Genomic DNA, 8,844 nt, shown 5'->3' with positions numbered 1-8,844 from the left:
AAGGGAAAGGGCTATGAGAAAAAAGTGGAGGGGAAACCCAGCACGATAAACTATAGATGAAAAAAATCGCCGCAGAAGGAATAATCTCTCTAATGCTCACTTTTACCTCAAAGACTGCAAACAATAACTCCTGGCAATAATACAACCACCTACTAAATATATATATAGAGAGAGAAGGGGGGCCAGGGGGGGCGAGAGAGAGAGGGAGAGAGAGCAAGCTTTGTCCTGGGTTTTCCAGTGCATATTTATTGTATACCTATTTAGGCACTGATTTTACAGACAGATCCCTTCTAATTGATCCTTATAGAGGCCCCTATGTCTGTAATGTGTTTCTTGCATAAACTGAGGCCTTAAATTATGTCAGTGGAAGTCTATCGCTTTCAGTGGGCTTTGGATGAGATCCTCAGTTCAGTTCTTCTTTTCCCTGAATATCTAAGACTGTTAACTCCAAAAATATATATATACTGCTAATAATTGAGGGCAGCTTTATCAGCTAGAATGATGCCATACAGCTCAATTGAAAATGATGGTATATAAACTGGACACTGTACTAGAAAGTGTTAAAAAGGCTACACAAGATTTTGTAACCCACTTCTGAGTAAATTCATTTTAGCTGAGTATGTAGAAGGAAAAGGAGATTGCAAGCTTTATAATGTGTTCAGAAAGGTAGATTCTGTTTAGTTAATCTAAAATACAAGTAGCATCAAGTTGTTTTCTAAGATATATATTGGGAACTCCATTTGGTTTGGCAGGGGAATTAAATGCTGCTTCCAAATGAGAATTTATTCTACAATATGCTACTTTATTTAGTAACCATGTATTCACTTCTTTAGAAGTGTAAACATTACGTGAACAGATTATGCATTATCACTAGGGTTAGTTTGCTTCTTGATCAAAGATACCAAATGTCATCTTTAGCTAACGTGCATTCCAGTTATAGGAAATTACACAGCTCACCTTCCTCAGCTTCCCTTAAAGAAAAATCAACAAAATTTTGTGTCTCAGCAAAGGGAGTAGTATACAATATGGATAAACTCCATGGAAATCAGTGTAGAGAACGAGAAAGTTGCATAAGGGAACAGTGAAAAACATGCTCTACTCTAACTGAAACTTAATTTTTCTTGAATTCTTACCTTCTTATTCTCCATCATAAAACCTGTAAAAATCCCCTTGTTTTCACACTTGGGAGCAAGTTTATTTCAATCTCAACTCCGGCAAAGTCTTTTAGCAGTTCTTCTATGAGAACTTCCTGGGGAAAAAAAATCTCTCCAACACAAGAAAAAAGCTTGCCCCAAACCAGACTTGGTAGGTTAAAATAATGCAATAAAGCATGTTTAATACAGCATTGTCTTTTAAGTTTCTGTTTTAACGATGACTAAACCTGAAAAGGTTTGTAGGAGTAAACATTCAAAAATTCAAATACCTATTTGAACCTCCTGGGTCTGCCAGATTACACTGGAAATCTCATTAAAACAGATTCTCCTAAGATTCCTGGTACTTTGTAGCACTGGATGAACCAAGAATACTTTGAGACCAGCCTTAATTATAGTAAAATTGAATTTACTTAGCGATTTGAGTTGCATAAATGCTGCACACACAAAAGAATCATGCCAAAGAGAAGTTTCTTTCTTCCGTAGTTCTGCAACCACATCTGGCATGGTTGTTCATTGCTAGAAAATAATTATTATGCAAGGGAAATCTGACAAACAGGTTGATATTCATAGAAGTGCAATAATAATGGTCTGAAGCTAAATAGATCAATCTATCCAGAAAGTTAAGTAAAAATATGTATCAATGTACTTGCATTTATAATGTGTGTTCAACACATAAAACAGTATGTTCATTACAATTATATATGATTTTCCTAAGTAAGGATTAAAATGTAACATTATAAAAGTCTACAAATATTTTAAAGGGGGAGAGGAAGTATTAGGAAATGGGTGGAAATAATGGGTAGAAATAAGGAAGAACAATTTAGGCCATGAAGAAACCTTCCTTACAGCAAGATAATGGATTATTGAGTAGTCTCCTGAAAGACTTGTTGGAATCCCATCTGCTTGGGACATTCCAGAAAAGAGAATATCCCATAATATTTTGGAGATTTCTGAGGCTTCGTATGGTCTACAAACCAAACCCTTCATAATTTTTCAATACCAGTCCCTTCCAGAACCTGGAGGTGTATTTAAGTGATATGCAAAAACTGACACGTAGTGGAATAATTGAGTTATTGCATGCTCTTTCAAATATCAAAAATACATGTACATATGTGAAAATTCTTTGTACAAATTCACAATATCCATGCATGTGGTGATGCACTGCTAAATACAAACTTTTTTACTTTCAAGGTGATCTATCTAGCTTTGGGTTCTATGTAGCAACCTAATAGGACCATGTTTTTCAGGTTTACCTGTTTTACAGGTAAATTAAATATGTTTAATAAGGCATTTTGTGGACTGCAAGAAGTTAACGTTTTCTCTTCCTTGGTTAGAAGAGATACTTCTTAAATGAGATATAAAGTTGGTATGGGGGGTGTTTTTACACATAGTATCAACTGTCTTCATAGAAGGTCATAATACACTAGTGGTCCTAAAAGTAAGACCAAAGATCTTGAACCAACCCATACGCAGAGTGGAACCAATGAAGGTAGTGCAATATGTGAAGGATAATTCAATCTAATGAGCAGCCAGATGACCACATTTAGCAAAAAACAGTCCTTGTACTGTCTCCCTGTATAGTTTTAGATACCTGAATTAAGGTAATTTTAGATCAAGGTGAAAACTGTAGACTCTCTAACCAGCTCTTCCCAAAGAATGGGTTTGGGTGAATTGGGATTTCCCTACCAATTATTGTCTTTAAATTATTGTTGATTGATCCCAATAAATGTGAGATATATTTTGTTTCAACTTTAAGTAATGTGGAATGCTATGTTACTTCTTGTATGCATACTTTGCAAACAATGAAGACAGAAAAAGCCTCCCCCCAAAAACTAAAACCCAATGAATAGTAAAAAACAACCCCCAAGCCCCCCAAATAAAAAAGCCCTGTAGATCCTATCTAAGTACTTAAAATAATGTCATATCTAAATTTCAGCCTCATTAGAAATGTGTTTGAATAATTACTAAACACCACTAGCCCACTTACATTCAAAATCAAATAAATCTTGGCTTTAGATGTTGTCAAAGAAATCATCTGAAGCATTTAGTATTTCATGTTTCATTAAGTGCTTTTAAGTTAAGATTTCAAGTCATTTGATTGCAGTCTGTGGGGAGGATGAGACAGAGAAAGAACATGCGTGTCAAGTTTCAGCCTGTCCCTAATTTGAAACAGCAAAGTCATAAACTCCTTTATAAAACAGGACTTGCAAGGGAAATACATAAAAAGCCTTTAACTATAATAGTGTCTGCTGGCACTATTGAATACTTTCAATCACTGCAAAATGCTGCCATCTACTGGATAATGTTTAATTAATAAAACCTTCAGTTATTTGCACATATGGAAAATCCATTATTCTTTAAGCAGGGAGAGATTTTGTGAGTGGATGGTAATTAAAATACCCTTTTTGTGGTCTTACAGATTTTTGGTTTAAAAAATCAACTGTACAAGTAGATTTTATGTGAGGGAAGTTCTGATTTGAATAAGGTAAAAAATAAGGTAAAAAATTGGAAAAATGAAAATCCAAGGACCACAATTTAAAATGAAATATATGACATCTTTATAAGGAAATGATTTCAGGTGGGTTAAAATCTAATGCTGCTGTTGAAGAACATGTAACTACATTTTATAAAGGTAATTGAATCTCCATAATATACTGTGGAATACTGAATTTAAATAGTGAAAGCCAATATCCTGCAAAAATACTTTAAAACTGCATGTTTTCTCAAGAATGTTAAATTGTGGATCTAATTAAACACACATACTCATTGTATTGAGTACATGTAGATTTTACACCAGTAATACATTGGTGCTGACATAGCAGGAAATGAGATTCACCTCCAAACATAAAGCTCAGTTATGGTGTCTAGAAGCTGGAGCTGCACTGTGAAGGACAGAATGAACTGTGGAGGAAAAGGTATTACATCTTTCTGAAGTTCTGTAAAGGAGATGCTGCGTTATGTTGTGGGTAGACAGAAGCTGCCCTTACTTCAGCTAAGCTCTGCAGATATTCAAGGGAGGTTCAGTCTTAGAGTGTGGGTCTTCAAAGGGGACCCAGATCAGGCCTATCTATGTACCTATGTAAGAGCATGGGGTATTTGTACATCTAATTCTGGAAAATATTTATGCATACCATTCCATGAGAACCTCAAAACAGTTCTACTTTTAGGGTAGGTTCATGCTAAATGCTGTGGAAATAATTATTGAAACATTTCAAAAGGCCAGCTGTACAAGCCCTTTGAAATACTCCAAAAGTGGCTGAAATATGGAATCTGAAGTGTTATATTTTATGACATATAACAGGTACTTTTTTCCTCAAAACATCAGCTGCTGGAAATTGGGGTGAGTGTTTTAAGCAAGAAAATATAGTAATAACAGCCTCTGCAGACCAAACCTCTGCTGAGAGAGAAGAGAAAATAAGGCTGCACTTAGCACACAGAGAGCAGCAAAATGAACATATAGGGCTGCCTAGCTTCTGGCTGTGGACAATAGGAGGGGTTTCTGTCTTCCCTGAGAGAGGCTTGAGCTGCAGAAGCTGCTAGTGTCTCAGCTCCAGTGAATTTCTAAAGCAGAGCAGAGCCCAAGGTCCTGGGGCAGAGGCTCCTGCTGAATCAGCCAAGGGGACTCTCAGTTGACTCTGCGAGTTATGCTGATTTGGATGAGGAGCTCAGCTGACAAGGAAGGTGCTGTGGGCTGTCTGCCAAGCTCAGCTCAAGAAGAGAGGAGTGATGATGAAGTTTTGCTCAATTAGCAGCACCTGTGGTGTCCTGCAGTTGGGGGGGGGGGGGTGGAGAGGAGGCAGGGCAGTCAACAAAGTAGCCACAACGTTTTGTTCTCCCATGACTGCCCATGTTTTCCCTGGGAAAATACTGTACTTACCACTATCTTCAGGGAAAGACCTTTTTCTCCATTCTATCTTGTATCTGGGTTAATTGATAGTTAAAGATATTGGATTAATTATCCATATATCTGAAAGGATGTAAATATTTCCTAGCTGTAACTGGATCAGGGATAACATCTGATCAGTCAAACAGATGCTCATTGGGGAGGGAGTTATCTGTATGGTATACATGTGCCCTCTGAGAATTGAATAGAACACTGCAGATGCATGGATCATATGAAGGGATATGAGGCATTGCTTGATTTAGTCCCCATCTAATGGATGCTCTGTAGTCCAAGCGAACAAGATAGTGAAAGAAAATGCTGCCTGGGTAAAGCCAACATCTTCATTCTAGTGGAAGGTACAGGGTGAGATCATATCTAGTTTTTATCGCTTGTTGTTTGTTTTCATATCTCTATCTACATATATTGTTACTGTTTTATGATTTCTCTTGTTTATGAATTATACTTTTTGTCATTTCTTATATCTTACTGATACTCTCGGGTAAATGTTATTTCAGAGTAGTTGGCTATACAGGATGGCCACTCCTATGGGGAGAAGGACCAATAATCTCTTACACAAGTCAGGCAAAAGTATGATCCTTTGAGTTGGCAAAAAATCCTCTGCTTCTTGAGCTGGTAGGGCCTCAATGAGATAGATTGAGCTCAAGTACACTGAATTAAGAAGTTGGCAAATCTACCCTATCTTCTATTGGCAAATCTTATATTGTTCTCAGTTGTCAAGCAACAGACAGTGGACAGAACTCTGGGGCTGAAGGACACCCTTAAAGAAGAGATGCACCCCAGGTTTGTCAAAGCACCAAAGTGGTGACTCTTCATTTCTTCTCCTACAATACTACAGCACAACAGATGTACTTTGCTCCATTCAGTTAAAATGTCCTTGAATTACTTTAACCAAGTTAAGGCCCTAATCCTATAAAGTCACATATGCAGGTAGTAGGGATCATGCATATGTTAGAAATTTGTGGACAAAGGTTTTAATAATCATTTAAGATATTAGGATTAGTTGTTAAAATTCTGTCGATCCAGCAGGTTTTTCTCTAGGACAACTGGGCACTTAGTCCTGTTGCAATTAAGGTAAAATTAGAAAAGCAATACATGCATAATTATATTAATATATCAGTGTGTACTATTACTCTGTTTAGAAAACTTTTGTGTTAAGTGTTCATTAGCCTGGGTGATGGTATGTATATCAACCTAACACAAAATCAATTAGTTACCTATTAAATGACAATTAGTATTTTGGCAATTACAGTGCACTCACCTACCAAGCATCAATGTATATGAGGTCTGACGGAAAATATAAAACCCCCAAAATTAGATTTAGAGTGAAATGAGTTTTGCATCCTGTATAGTATATCTGAAATGTACTATGGGAAAGATAGTGCCTAGGTATTAATCCCAGTTTCTTATGCTCTATATTCTTAAAATATAGATATTTATGATTTAGCATCATAATCTTTCAGCTTCTTTATTAATGGAACTTCCTACACATTGTTTATGGAATTTGGCTATTAATTTGCAAGAATAACTTGCAGTTCTAAATTATACTTAGTTGATGAAAAACTGTAACCAAACCTACATATTTTTTTCCAGGAATGGACAAGAGTTTATTTTGCATGCTTTAATGTCAGAGAAAAAAAATAAAATTAACTCTAGATTAAGTTTCTTATAATGGTTATCAGTGGGTCTTTTAAAAATAAAATCAACATTTTATTGAATTTAGATAAAAATGAAGAATGCAGTGACCTGAAACAAATGTAAAGGTATTATTTTGTCTACTACGCATCTTGATATTTCCACAAGGTTCACTTCATCAAGGAGCTTTGCAGAGTATTTTTATATATTCCCTGTCCCCTTCATCACTAATATAAAACACGTATGGCTTAAGTACAGATCTCTGATTAGTAATGAAAGTTTTTGGGCTCTCATCAAGCTCCTATTGATGTGAATAAGCCATATATTGTTTTTCTATTTTTGGATGGATAAGTTGATTCAGACTTTTTCATTCTTCATTTTTTTCCCCAAATAATCAAATAGTAACAACATTTGATTTAAATAAAGATTACGCAATAGGATACATTACAATTTAGAAAAATCTAAATTTGGAATATTGGCCATAACTTTGTGTCTCCCTTTCAGAGTATAAAGTGAGATAGTATTTGCCACTCAGTTTTGCTGTGAGCCTTTGTGTATGTGTGGCATTTTAAGATCCCGTCTGAAAAATGTTATAGGCATTTATTTAATTAAACTATAAACTTGTTAGGGGACATTTTTACCAGAAACCAGAAAACTGTGCAAACAGATTACAGTTCTAAAGGAAAGCTCTGAAATTCACAGTAACTTGATAGTTTACCAACTGTTGAAAAATGAATAGTATATTCAACTACACGGTTATAATAAAATTCTTGTTAGTCTGGATTTTTCTTAAACTTCTATTTTCCCTAGACTGGTCCAGATGTTCCATAAACTAATCAAATGGTCACTATCTCTGACTAACAAAAGCATTTTCAGACTACTGGGGACCAAATGGGTATACAGTATTTCTTACTAGGAAGGTAGTTTATTTCCTTTGTGAAATTTGCTTAAGTAGGAGTTTCCCTGCAAAAGCCAGAGGTTGTATACCAATGTCACTACTCATGGGTTTCTATTCCATTTCTCATGTTTAGGAGAAACTATTTATTTTTGTCACAATTAGTGACTGAAGCTTAACAGTTCAGACTGAAGAGCTAGAAAGATATGACAACAAAAACATTCAATAGCAGCTTAGACACTGAACAGTATAAAACAAGTATCCCATGGTTGATTATTTATACATCATGATGTGACATGCCCTTAGCTAAATAAAATAAATAAATACTAGCACTAGTAACCTAACAGGGCACTCTAACTTCATTTTGGTTATACTGCTACTTCTCAAGCATAACCTGGTGCACCAGGTAAGAAACAGTTGGACAATAATAGCTCCATTTGAGGCTACATACAGATATTCAAGGAGCTTAGGGAGAGCCTGGCAAGGTCCACAGGGGTTCTGTTGGGGTCTGGGAGGGTTTGGTGGGATCAGAGAGTTTGTGGGGTGTGGGGAAGAGATTACAGGCTGTCTTCGCCATCCCCCAGGACCAGGGACTGTTTTCAGCCCCTCCTAAATCCCCCAATCCCAAACCAAAACTCCCCACATCCCTTCTGCCCCACCCTCCACCTTGAATTACTTGCTTGGTGTCCAGCATTGGTGAATACATGTAAACTAGTGCTGTGGGCAGCTTGTGGGATGGGGAATTCGGCAGATTTAGTGGGGGATCTGGCTGGCTCAGGAGTTGCTCTCTGTCTGTGGGGGGAGGGGCTGGGAGGCTAAAAATAGCTGTGTGATAGGGAGAGGGGTAGGGGAAATGCAGCCATGGGCCTATGGCCAGTGGCTGGGCTTTCTCAGCCCTAGGGCTGTGCTGGGAACTGTAGAGAAGTTCAGGACAGCTAGATTAGTCTAAACATGGCCAGCACAATCTAAGTTATACTGCCTTGGAAGTAGTTATTTCCAAGGCAGTCTAACTTGAATTGGGTCAGCCATCTTTAGACTGAACTAACTATCCTGAACTTCCATACAGTTCATGCTTAGAACCATCTAACTAGCATAAGATCTGCACCTGGGAGAACTAAGGTAGATTGGATGGCCATTTTTAAGAGCATCTAACCTTTCCCTAACACAGAAGGGAATTGGTGAGTATTTATTCACCAAGGCCCCCCCAGGGGTTACAAGAAATAATGGCCACAAGCTAGAAGAGAGCAGATTTAGATTGG

Source organism: Crocodylus porosus, unplaced genomic scaffold (genome assembly GCF_001723895.1).
Source record: "Crocodylus porosus isolate Cpor-Errol unplaced genomic scaffold, CroPor_comp1, whole genome shotgun sequence".
Classification (NCBI taxonomy): Eukaryota; Metazoa; Chordata; order Crocodylia; family Crocodylidae; genus Crocodylus; species Crocodylus porosus.
The sequence above is the reverse complement of the archived record's forward strand: the minus strand, read 5'-3'. Positions refer to the sequence as shown.